This window comes from Lissotriton vulgaris, chromosome 6 (assembly GCF_964263255.1).
Source record: "Lissotriton vulgaris chromosome 6, aLisVul1.2, whole genome shotgun sequence".
Classification (NCBI taxonomy): domain Eukaryota; kingdom Metazoa; phylum Chordata; class Amphibia; order Caudata; family Salamandridae; genus Lissotriton; species Lissotriton vulgaris.
In genome coordinates, this window is record NC_141694.1 from 217,474,167 (window position 1) to 217,488,035 (window position 13,869).

Sequence of the window (13,869 nt, forward strand, 5' to 3'; positions counted from 1 at the left end):
TATTAACAACTACACAATGTACACATATATACACGTATATACAACAATTATGTACAAATAACAAGGAAAACAAACAATATTCCTACAAATACATACTAAGTCATTCTTTTTCACCCAAAAGGTCAAAACAAGCAAAGAAGTGCCCCCCTATTCATTCATGTAGTACACTTTGAGGTAGTCCTATTCAACACAATCGTTTCTTTTAGATTCTGAACCCAAATATTTAGATTTTGTAAAATACAAGTAAATTTATTCAAATGATATCATGAGACTCCTCTCTTTATAATATGTTGACGCAGACGCGTTTCGGCCTCCAGAAAACTCTTGGCCTCCTCAGGACGAGGGTGAATGAAGAACTTAAATCACACGATTCCGGGTGCCTCAACTCGCACCAGAAAAACTCTTGTGATACGCACTTGAACTAAACTCATCTGTCATGTGGGACGCACCACTGCGAAGGTCAGTGTTCTCCTCTTTCGTATTCAGGGGAAATTCTTATTAAAGGCGTGAGCTAACCAGACGCGCCTCCGTTTCTGTTGCAACCTTTGTACTTTTCAGTGTTATGTCCTTTACCCAGGTAGAGGAGGGTCATTTGGGTAAACCCCCATTATCTTTATAAAATCCTCTGGATAAAGCAGCATGATGGGCCCTGTTGTACCCCTGTCGTGCAAGAAACTGACATTTGGCCCCCAGGAGGTGAGTCTCTTTGAGCATTAAAATAGAGGGGAGAAAGTGGGAGCAAGGCATAGCACTGTCAGAATGCTTATTTTTTTCCAGAAGACCATTGACGTTTCACAACATTACATTGTACGGAGTCATGGTAGGGCATTAGGTAGGACAACTTCGCCAACTTCTTCGACGACAAAATCACCAAGATTGAGCTCTCACTGGATGTCAACCATAGTCCCCCTGCAAGAGCCCGTCACTAGGGACCAAAGACATCACACTCAAGCACCCTACCAAATCCTGGAAATCCTTCAACCCCATCCTGGAAGCGGAGATAGTCAAACTGATCTCCACCTCCGAACCCTCATCTCACGTCCTAGATCCTATACCTACCCAATTGACTAAAAAGCTGAAACTCTTGCTTGCCCCACTCTGGTGCAAGATCATAAACAGCTCCTTGAGAACCGGAGTCATACCAGACTGCCTCAAAGTCGGCCAAGTCACGCCTCTACTGAAAAAACCAGACCTGGACACCAATGATATGAACAACTTCAGACCTGTCTCCAATCTCCCTCTCCTATCCAAAATCCTCGAAAGGTATGTTCTACTACAACTGACTCAACACATTGAGGTAATTGAAATTTTTATGGTCAAGTATGTCCCCTAACGTGTACCCCCACGGCTCCATGTACGAGTTTAAAGTGCATGTAATTTCCCTCCATGACCTAACATGAAGACGCAAATACATTTGCGTCCAACGTTAACATGTCCTCTTTCAGATCCACTTTGAATGGATCGATAATTCAGTTCCTAACCATACCATGCCAACGTCTTTACATGGTACACTTTCACGTTTTTTCCTGGCTCTGCCGAGCTAGGCCCTGATTTCTGTCTCCGAGCCCTTTCTGCCTTCTGCCTCTGAAAGCTGCAGCATGGACACGTATCCCTGACATTTGCCTTACTTCCTGCCAAGCGAAGCGGTGCCTGGCTCAACCTGGCCTGCCTGCCAAAACCGTATTTTGCCTTCAAGTTATCTGTTCAGCCTCCTCGAAAATACATTCCTGTCTAGTGATTTAGGTAAACACCTCCCCGGCTGCGGAGCAAATAGCAAGCCTTCCTGCCCCCATGCAAGTAATTTACAGTTCCCGATGCCATAGTAGGCCCATGGCCCTGCACGTAGACACGTAGACACATATGCACGCACTAGCATCCAGTATAGAATAGCCTCTGCCCGAGAGACCTTTTACTTCAGATAATACATCCTCCAAACATAAGATACCAGATATGTTATAGGTCCAGGTCGTTCTGACATCCCAGACTTCTGTCTCCTCTACTAGTGTTAAAGTTCTCCCCAGTTACCACATCTATGTCACGTCATGCTAGCTGCGCGCGCATCCACACTTTCTGCTGATTCTGCAACTTTCTCTATGCACCCACCCACATGTGACGATTCTTGTGACGTCCCTCTGACATGTGTAGTGCACGCCTTCGTGTACGCCTATTTTCACGCCTCCTATTACGCACATGTGTTCTTATCTCACTCTTTTTCACCTGTTACGCCTACTGTATTGGATTCAATTATGTTACTTTACTATATATAATGTGTAATGTTAATAAAACATTGACTATCCCTTCCCGAACCCTAGTGGTGACGGAACATGATCTCCAACCTCGAGGTTTTCTAATAAACCCCGTAAAACTCAGATACCACGGACTCTGCCTCTCATTTTTATGAGCTGTCTTGTAATGATAATTATACGGAAAAACTAACCAGGTAATTTTATTTACCACATAATTTGGCGCCCGAATAGGGACCCCTCCCCCACCCCACGCGCCGGAGATGCGTCGCGGGCTTTGCCCCCTGCCACAGCCGTGACGGACACCTATGCGCATCTGCAGGTTTTCCTGTATCTCCCTCAGGCCTACGGAGGTGACTGAGACTGCGGTCGACATCCAGACGAGGCGGTGAGGAGTGCGGAGGATCCCGACCAGAGTCCAGCCGAGAGTAGCAGTGTCCGAGGTATCCAGAGGCCCACCTGTTCCGATGTGACGAGGCGCATGCGTAGTAGCAGTACCAGTAGAAGTCCAGTCCAGTCCGAGGCCTTCAAGTTCAAGTTCAAGTATTGCTCCCGGTGAGTACCGTTGCTAGGGACGCATCTAGACGGGTGCATTAGTTTGTGTCTGGTCAAGACAGGTCTGGGTACACAGTCCTGGTCCGTACGTGTTCACTTAGGTGAGCGCGGTATGACGTGTCTCTTTATGGGACCGGTCTGTACTGTTTAACAGTGCATCTAGTAATTCAGCAATTCAGTGATTAAGTATTCAAGCCTTCTAGCATTATTTTCACGTGATTCTAAGTATTGTGTTATATGTACTAGACAGTATCTATTTGAAATGTTTTAATGTGTTTCATGTCGTGGTATGAATGACTGTTTGCTTTTCATTATTGTGTTTATTGTGTCCGAGTCAAAGTAAAGATGCCGTTATTCTCGAAATTACGACAGATAGGAACTAGGAAAGGGATACTCGAAGAAGCAGTGCCTGTCCCGCCTAGGGACACTCCAGGATATTTTATGTACCACAAGCACGGCCTAGACGCTGTGTTGTATTTAGATTTATGGGTGGATTACACCAAGCATTTAGAAGAGCAGTTTAGATGGCCTGTCTCAGGGACATGGGATGCCGAGTGCATCATGAGAGTAGAAGAAGCGTTATGGAAAAAGAAAGCCAGACAATCTCAGAAAGACGCCATAGAATTGTGGCGTAAAGAATCGCATAGAAGAACAGAAAAAGAATTCAGAAAAGCAGAGAGAAATAGAGAAGAATCCGAAAAAGCCAAAGAAAAAGAGTTGCTAGAAGAAGGAGAACAGGTCAGATCAGAACAATTAGACCGTAAAAGAAATGCACTTATTACAGGCATGTATCCAGTTGTTGCCGAGGGCCTGCCTAAGGCCAACCCGGAAGTATCCAGTAACTTGCCACCACCCTTGATTCCGACTAAAGTACGTCACCATAAGACCGCAGCAGATATTTTCCTTTCTTCCTATTTAGATGATGTAGCTCCCGCATATACCAACGTACGACCTGCTGACAATAATCCGCCACCGCCTATTCCTGCGGATCAATTACCACAAGCCACGATCCCTCCACGTCCGCATTTTCCCGCACCTGGTATCACTTCCCCTACTGTTCCCCCCCCTAATCATTTTTCGACAGATGGAGCCCAAGGTTCAGTCCCGTTACATACGCCTACCTTACAGTCAGGTTATGCCCATGCTTCCGCCTCAGAAGGTGCCACAGGAGGTCCCTTTCACACCCCGCCGCAAGTACAGAGACTGACAATGAGAGAATTAGCTACACTGCGTACCCCGAAAGCGACCCCAGCCGAAACGCTTAAACAATATCTTACAGATTGTAGATATGATGCAGTACCTGGCAAGACAGGACTCATGATGTTAGCCTCGTTACGTTTAAGACGTGTTGCAGATTTTCTGGTTACACTACCAGGAATGCCCGAACATTTAAATAGGATATATCATTTTATTCAAACAGGAGAAGGCCCTGAATGTGTTCGTGAAGCCATGGCATATCAGAAAGTTGATACACAAGCTTTAAAATTACGGTTCTTGATTAATTGTTTGATAAGAGAACGAGATCGACCAGGTTTTGATCAAGAAGAGATGAATGGATTGACTAAATGGAGTCAGAATATTGCAGATTGCAAGCATGACAGAGAGAAATGTATAGAGGCCATGTCTAGGAAAATTCGTAAAACAATAGAAGCTATACATGCCCGACAAAATGCCGAAAGGACAGCCGAGTCAGACGATAAGGAATCCTCAGAGGAGGAAGAACCAGAGAATACTACAGTAACTCAAGATATAGTAGCGTATGTAGGTAGAGCGAAGCCTCCTAAACAGTACCCTTCAGGTAACCCTTTTGACAGACCCGTTCGTCTAGAAAGCAAGAAACGATACCTTTCCCCGATACCAGATCAATGTTCTCTTGAACATATATTCCAAGTTACTGACAAAATCCTGAAAGAAAGAGTAGGTTATCATGAACTCACTACCTTACGTGATCAGGAACTAGCCCGGTCAGCAGTTCAATGGGCCGGGGATGACAATATATATAAAGATGAACTAGTAGCGCAAACGTTTTTAAGTCTTACTCCAGAAGAACAGCAATTAGCTGGTATATACATGACTCAACATCTCATTACCCAGTATGAAAACCAACAGTCTGATCCAGGTCCACTGTATAATTTATTACAAGACTTACTCCTGAGAAGGTGGAGAGGCCTAGGTACCGATTTAATTGATATCATTCTAGAACAACGTCACAAATATAGTACGTTCCTGACTCCACGTCTTGTTTCAGTTCCACCCCCAGTCAGACAGCCATATCACTTAGACAGACAGAATCCTTTACGAGAAGTACATCCAATTCGTAAGCCAGATGATACGCTTGAACGTGTATTTGTATAAACTCCTTTGACTAAAATGGAATTATTGGAGATGAAGAAAATAGTACCTTGTCACGATAAAGACCCTGCAGGATTCCACCGTGAATTGAAAGACATGTTACTTATGGGCAATTACACATATTCGGACATTCTTAAAATGTTAAAAGTATTATTGCCAGCAGGGATTTACGAAAAACTGAAAGAGAAGGATTGGAAGGTGGGAGATAAAAAGATTAATTGGACCGAGTTAGAAGATGAAGATAAAGGACGTACTCCAGGTTTAGGTCTTGGGGATAAAACCAAAGCATTACCAGGATTGTTAGTACAGGTTTTGCCTAGATTATTGACAGTTAAAAAGGAAGATTGGGATGCAATTTCAGCCTGCAAACAGAAACCAGACGAAGACACTAGTGATTTTTATTCTAGATTCGAGAAATGTTTTATTATTAACAGTGGCCTAAAAACAAGTAGCGAGTCATTCCCACATCTTTTCGTGACCAAATTAGTTGAGAATTCCTTACCCCAGGTTAAGAACAGAGTATTGAAAGTCGAAAGTACATGGCAAGCAAATACGCCTTCCCAAATGTTACAGATGTTACAGTATCACCAGAATAGAATCAGAGAGGAACACGATCATGAACAGAGACGCATGAAAGACACTAAAATGAAAGTATTAGTTGCCCAGTCTGTTCCAGCAGATGGTCAGAAGAGGGGTAACATGCAGAACACACAGACTAGTCACCCTACAGGCCCCGTTAAAGGAAATTGCAATTATTGCAAACAGCCAGGTCACTTTATTAGTGATTGTGCCGTTCTGAAACATAATATTGCTACAGGCAAAACGAAAGAAAGACCACGTCAGCCTAGGCCAGAACATGTTCAACAAAATATTCAACAGAATCCGCAACCTGCTCCACAACATGTTCAGCAACAGACCGTAGCGGTACCACAGCCCCAACCCATTGCCGCAACACAACACGTTACACAGCAGATGTACCAGTATGCACAGTCAGAGTATCCAGATTACCAACAGTATTCATGAAACAGCCTAGAGAGGGAAGTGGGTTTGCCTCTCATCGAGATTCCTGTAGATCAAGACGGTCCTTATGTACATAGTCAGGTATTAGGAAAAGACAGAAAATTTTTGATTGACACAGGGGCAAGCAGAACTACAATTAGTCATGACGAGGTTCCAGGGGCACCCCTCTCAGGCTCACAGAATGTTTCCCTTGGATTTTCAGGAAAGCCTATTGTTAATGAAGTATCGAAACCAGTTCCCCTTGCAGTTGGTCCATTGTCTCGTACTACAGATTTATTGCTTACGAAGTCATGTCCAGAAAATTTGTTAGGTATTAAAACGCTGAAAGCTCTAGGAGCTGTAATATGTTGTTCTCCGGAAGGAGTGAGATTGTTTCTACGTGACTTTAAGGGTCACTATGTGTTGAGAGATTTTGATCCCCGATTACAAAATGTACCACAGCATTTATGGGCACAAGGTCCGACTGATGTAGGTTGTATGCATATCACACCATATCGTGTCACACTCAAGCCAGGAGTTGTTCTGCCCAGAATCCGACAATACAAATTGACACCCAAGGCTGTAACAGCCTTATTGAAAATCATTGACGAGCTTATTGCTCACGGAGTAGTTGTAGAAACTGACTCCAATATCTGTAATTCTCCGATCATTCCGATTCTCAAACGTACTGATCCAAAAGAACCTCCTGTATATCGTCTAGTGATTGACCTTAGAGAGCTTAACAAATGTATCATCCCTCAGTTCCCAGTGGTCCCAGATATTTCATCCCTATTGACTGCTATTGATTCCGAAGCGGCGTTCTTCACTGTAATTGATCTTAAGAATGCCTTCTTTAGTGTTCCCATAGATCCGGAAAGCCAGTACCTTTTCGGATTCAGTTTAAATGGCCGAAGCTTTAAATTTACACGTGCACCTCAAGGGTTCACGGAAAGTCCGAGTATCTATAGCCAAGCACTGAAAAGACAACTTGACAGTATCTACATGCCTGCTAACACTGCCTTACTTCAGTATGTCGATGATCTATTGATCACCGCTCGAAGTGAACAAGAATGTGAACAAGCATCTCTGACAGTTCTTTTTTTCTTGGCCGACAAGGGACACAAAGTGTCTCCTTCGAAGCTGCAATTCTGTGTTCAGCAAGTTGTGTACCTTGGTCACTTGCTGTCCAAGAGGGGGAGACAGCTTACACCTGACCGCATCCAGTTAATTGTACATATGCCACAACCCAAGACACAAAAGGAGGTACGGGCCTTCATAGGCCTCACCTCTTACTGTAGACAATGGATCCCTCAGTACGCATATCTAGCCAAGCCACTTATACAGTTGACAACCCAGGAGGCAGTGACATCGACTGTCCTCCCTTGGACTCAGGAACATACACAAGCTTTTGACGACCTAAAGAAAGCCTTATGTCAAGCACCTGTTTTAGCGACACCATGTTACAGCAAGCCTTTTACACTTTTTGTCACAGAGCGCGAAGGTACTGCATTGTCAGTACTCACCCGAGATCAAGCAGGTTCACACAAGCCATGTGCTTATTTTTCTAGTACATTAGACCCAGTAGCCCAGGCTCTGCCTGCGTGCTTGAAATCTGTAGCAGCAACAGCTTTAGCAATCAGACAAAGTGATTCCATAGTATTAGGACACCAATTGACAGTACAGGTTCCACATTCCGTGGAAGTTCTTTTAAACCGAACACAGACTCAGCACTTGACTATAGCACGACTGACAGGTTATGAATTGACGTTATTCCAGCCACACATAGAAATCAGACGTTGCAACACACTGAATCCTGCCACACTTTTACCGGTAAGCACAATAGACCCTTTGGCACATGACTGTGTGGAAGTCATTAACACTATGACGAAGCCCAGACAAGACTTGACAGATATGGCATTACCAGATCCGGACCTGACACTTTATGTGGATGGTTCATGTATGAGAACAAGTACAGGAGAGTTGGTGGCCGCGTATGCAGTAACCACTGAAACTGAAGTCATAGAAACACATCGTATTGACACCCTGTCTGCCCAAGCAGCAGAGCTCATCGCTCTGACCCAAGCCTGTATCCGAGCCAAGAACAAGAAAGTCAACATATACACAGATTCCCGTTATGCATTCAGAGTTGTACACGAATTCGGAGTCCTGTGGCAAGAGAGAGGTTTTTTAACTTCCCACGGTGCCAAGATACAGCACGGCCCCCTCATTCAAGCTCTGTTAGAAGCAATACATTTGCCTACAGCCATAGCCATCATGAAGTGTAAGGCACATACGAAAGTCACAGATACCATTTCCCAGGGTAATGACCTGGCAGATCGAACAGCCAAACATACAGCACAGACTCATACTCATATGATTGATATGACAAAGACAATAGTTCCAACACATTGCATGACAGTTAGGGATCCCTCACTAGATGTAATTGACATACAGACACATGCTACCCCCGACGAAATCAAGAAATGGACAGAACTAGGAGGGATCCAGACAGAACAGGGATGGATGACGAAGGGGAAATCCACTTGGTTTCTCCCCGACTCTATGGTTCAAGTTATCATTAACACCGCACATAGTCCTGCGCATTTAGGAGAAAAAGCTATGTTAGACAGTATTCAAAACCTTTGGTTCAATAAGCATCTACGAGCAGCAGCAGAACAGAAAGTGCGTACTTGCATGATCTGTTGTCAGTTCAACCCAGGTAAAGGCATTCCCGTTGAGCAAGGTGGATTTCATCCTCCTGATCACCCTTTTGAAGTCCTCCAGATGGATTATATCCAGATGGAACGTTGTCGAGGATTCAAATATGTCCTCGTAGTTGTATGTGCACTTTCCCGATGGACAGAAGCATATAAAGTCCCAGATTACACTGCCGTGGCCACGGCCAAGCAGTTGGTTCGCGAATTTTTCCCGAGGTTTGGTTTACCTCGTGTCGTGTATTCAGATAACGGACAGCCATTCTCGTCCGAGCTCATGAAGCAAGTTTCCCTTTTGTTAGGCTATCAGTGGAAGTTCCACTGTGTTCGGCATCCCGAAGCAGCTGGACTAGTCGAGAGACACAATCAGACTCTGAAAACACGTCTTGCCAAGGTCTGTGCAGAAAAAGGAGTAGACTGGATAGTAGCTCTTCCAGTTGCCCTCTTCTATATGCGAATGGTAGCCCATTCTAGAACAGGGCTATCCCCTTATGAGGTGGTTTTTGGCCGGCCACCGAATATGTGGGGGACGCCTCAGCCTCGTAAAATAACCGATGTTGACAGTAATATGCTGACAGATTACCTTGCTTCCTTGATGTCTGCACTACAATCATGTCGTTCACAGGTTGCGGCAGCCTTCCCAGACAACACCGAGGTGAAACCACATGAACTGGTTCCAGGAGATGTCGTCGTGGTCCGGAATTTCGATCGGTCAAGCCCCCTGGAGCCCTGTTGGAAGGAGCCGAAGATCGTTTTGTTAACAACCAGGACTGCAGTGAAACTAGAGGGGAGGAAAGGCTGGGTTCATTCCAGCCACGTTAAGCGATTCCATGGACTTCCGCCAAAGACTGATTCCCAGAACTCTCACATTCCCGAGACTGATACTAAACTCCCCCTGGTAGAGAAAACTCCGTCTCAGGAGTACAAATTAAAGTTGAAGTCTAGTAATTCAGACAGTTTAATTGTTTAAGTCCCACCTGTGTGAAGCGGTTAGACGGGTTCCTGACATGTACAAGCTAGACCCCCATAATGAGAGAGAGAGACAGGAGATCAAGAAACAGAAATATTGCAAGAATCTGCGAAGCAGATGTATCGTTACTCTACTTATCATGTTCTTTCTGAGTCTTACGATTATATGCCTAAGCTATATGTTACATGTATATTTTCCTATACAAGCACATTCTTCTTTCAATGACTCTGCAGACCACACCTTTAGTGATCTGCCCCCGCACGAACTTTCTTTCCGACTTGCACTGCGTAACAATTCTTTCATCTGTATGTTACATCATTCTCACCAGACCAGCAATGCTACTAATTGCTGGATATGTGGCCGACTCCCTCCCTACCAGAAAATGACGGGAGCCTTGCCTCTTTTTCCTTATCCATTTACACATAATGGTTCATGTGGTGCATGGTTTACGTTAATGTCCTCGTTAGACAGTAAGTCCGATGTTTCCCAAGGTAATTGGATATGGGGAGACCTGAACACAGTTATGCATAAGACATGTTTCCCTGACAAGGAGGGTCTTCCCCAAATGACAGGTACCGATCTAGAAAACGAAGTATATGGATTAGGTAATTTTACACTTAACCTCATGATTTTGAATGTCCAGTCAGAAACTAGTTCGAACTCACCTTCAATTACAGTTCTGCCAGTGAAAGGTGACCTATGCGTTAGAAAGAATGGTTCAGTACATTTAGGACACAGCGATTGTAACACAGTTATTGAATTCAGTGATAAAGGCAAGTCTACATTCAAAGCTTCCCGACATTCCTATTTCATTTGTGGCCATACAGCTTACATACGTTTACCTCCAGACTGGGATGGTACTTGTTACATTGCATTCCTATTGCCACCTATTTTTCTAGCCCCACCTGATTCCCATAGAAATTCCCATCTCATTCATGTTAGACCCAAGAGAGATCTCCCAATTGTCGATTACACTGAAACAACATGGGAACAATACACAGATTTCAATAAAGGATTCTTTCCCTATTTAGGAACTGTCTCAAACAGTAAACTGATACGTAGATTGACCAGAACCCTTGAAGCTGTAGTGAATGAAACTACTTTTGCCCTAGGTAACTTAACAGAGGAACAGTCTGCTATGAGACTTGTCGTTCTTCAAAATCGTCTCGTCCTTGACGTCATCCTGGCAGATAGGGGCGGGGCTTGTAGAGTCATCGGATCCAGTTGTTGTGTTTTCATTCCAAATAATGCACCGTCAGTATACAGAGCCATCACTCGGCTCCACAAGATTGCTAGTCAGATACACCAGAATCCAGGCACTTGGACCTGGTCCGGTTGGCTCTGGAGCGTGTTGTCCGCCTGGGGATGGAAAATCCTATCCTTCCTTGGAATAGCCCTACTCATAGTATTCAGTTGTTGCCTATGTCTCCAATGTGGGCCAGCGATTTGCGGCTTGTGCGCCACATCATGTATTCCCCATCCAAGTCCACGTTCTCGTGCTCGAATGAAAAAAGATGAGCAAATGATGTTATATGAACAGATAGATGGACTCATGAAAATAGATATATCCTGAAGGGTCCGTAGGGGACAAGGAGGGAATGAGGTAATTGAAATTTTTATGGTCAAGTATGTCCCCTAACGTGTACCCCCACGGCTCCATGTACAAGTTTAAAGTGCATGTAATTTCCCTCCATGACCTAACATGAAGACGCAAATACATTTGCGTCCAACGTTAACATGTCCTCTTTCAGATCCACTATGAATGGATCGATAATTCAGTTCCTAACCATACCATGCCAACGTCTTTACATGGTACACTTTCACGTTTTTCCTGGCTCTGCCGAGCTAGGCCCTGATTTCTGTCTCCGAGCCCTTTCTGCCTTCTGCCTCTGAAAGCTGCAGCATGGACACGTATCCCTGACCTCTGCCTTACTTCCTGCCAAGCGAAGCGGTGCCTGGCTCAACCTGGCCTGCCTGCCAAAACCGTATTTTGCCTTCAAGTTATCTGTTCAGCCTCCTCGAAAATACATTCCTGTCTAGTGATTTAGGTAAACACCTCCCCGGCTGCGGAGCAAATAGCAAGCCTTCCTGCCCCCATGCAAGTAATTTACAGTTCCCGTTGCCATAGTAGGCCCATGGCCCTGCACGTAGACACGTAGACACATATGCACGCACTAGCATCCAGTATAGAATAGCCTCTGCCCGAGAGACCTTTTACTTCAGATAATACATCCTCCAAACATAAGATACCAGATATGTTATAGGTCCAGGTCGTTCTGACATCCCAGACTTCTGTCTCCTCTACTAGTGTTAAAGTTCTCCCCAGTTACCACATCTATGTCACGTCATGCTAGCTGCGCGCGCATCCACACTTTCTGCTGATTCTGCAACTTTCTCTATGCACCCACCCACATGTGACGATTCTTGTGACGTCCCTCTGACATGTACAGTGCACGCCTTCGTGTACGCCTATTTTCACGCCTCCTATTACGCACATTTGTTCTTATCTCACTCTTTTTCACCTGTTACGCCTACTGTATTGGATTCAATTATGTTACTTTACTATATATAATGTGTAATGTTAATAAAACGTTGACTATCCCTTCCCGAACCCTAGTGGTGACGGAACATGATCTCCAACCTCGATAAACCCCGTAAAACTCAGATACCACGGACTCTGCCTCTCATTTTTATGAGCTGTCTTGTAATGATAATTATACGGAAAAACTAACCAGGTAATTTTATTTACCACAACATGGACAGCAACAACCTTCTAGAACCCCACCATCGGGCTTCAGAAAAGGCTACAGCACCGAGACTGCGATCCTTAACGTCATAGACAATATTCACAAGTCACTCGATACAAACCAATGTTGTCTATACATTCTCCTGGACCTATCAGCAGCCTTTGACATGGTTGATCACAATCTACTTGTTAAGGTTCTTCAAGAAAGTGTAGGTGTGGATGAGGTGGTCTTATACTGGTTCTCCTCCTTCCTACACAACCACTCCCAAAGAATAAAAATCAAAAACTTCACATCCGATCTACACCCCATCAGCGGGGGTGTCCCTCAAGGCTCAGTGCTCTCCCCGCAACTTTTCAACATCTACATGGGACCCCTCACTGCCATACTCAAAAAAGCCAACATCCCCTACCATTTATATGCAGACAACACACAAATCTATCTGGAAACCTCCTCCATTGATGACATTCTGAGACTCAACTCAACGACACTCTAAGAGATGTCCAGCATTGGCTATCAGGAAACCACCTACAACTCAACCAAGACAAAACAGAAATCCTCCTAATTTCCAACAAAGAAGAGAACCCTCTAATCGTAGAATGGCTAAAAGCTATCGATGGTCTCAATGGAAATCTCACCCTGGCTTACTCTGTAAAAGCATTGGAAATCACCCTTGAAACAAAATTTGGACATGGCCAAACACGTTAAGTACTCTGCAAAGAGCGCCTTCCTCAACTGGAAGCTACTCAACAAAATAAAACCCTTCATCCCACCCAAGGACCTCAAACAAGCCACACAATCACTGGTGCTGTCTAGGCTCGACTTGGAATGCAGTCCTCACTGGTACAGCAAAATCAAACCTACTCTCAATGCAGCAGCCAGAATGGTCACCGGAGTCAAGAAATATGAACACAGCTCACCCGCACTCAGAGAACTAAAATGGCTCCCAATCGAAATGTGTGCAGCTTCAGAACTGTCTGCCTCACACATAAAGCCCTGCACACAGGAAAACCCGAATACCTGGCCTCCAAACCCAAGAAGGTCGGTCAGACAAGGAACCTCAGGAGCTCCAACACCCTACTAGTCATCCGTATGAAAAGACGCAAACAAAAAAACACTGCCCGGTCCTTCGCAGGAAACGCGCCCAAAATCTGGAACTCCATTTCAGCCCATATCAGGACTATCCCTTCCTTTGTAAAATTCAAATAACCCCTAAAAGACCTCGTCCTCAACCATTCCCTCTCGAACCGATAGCCGCCGCCGAAGCATATTAGCCTGCACATGGCAGCATA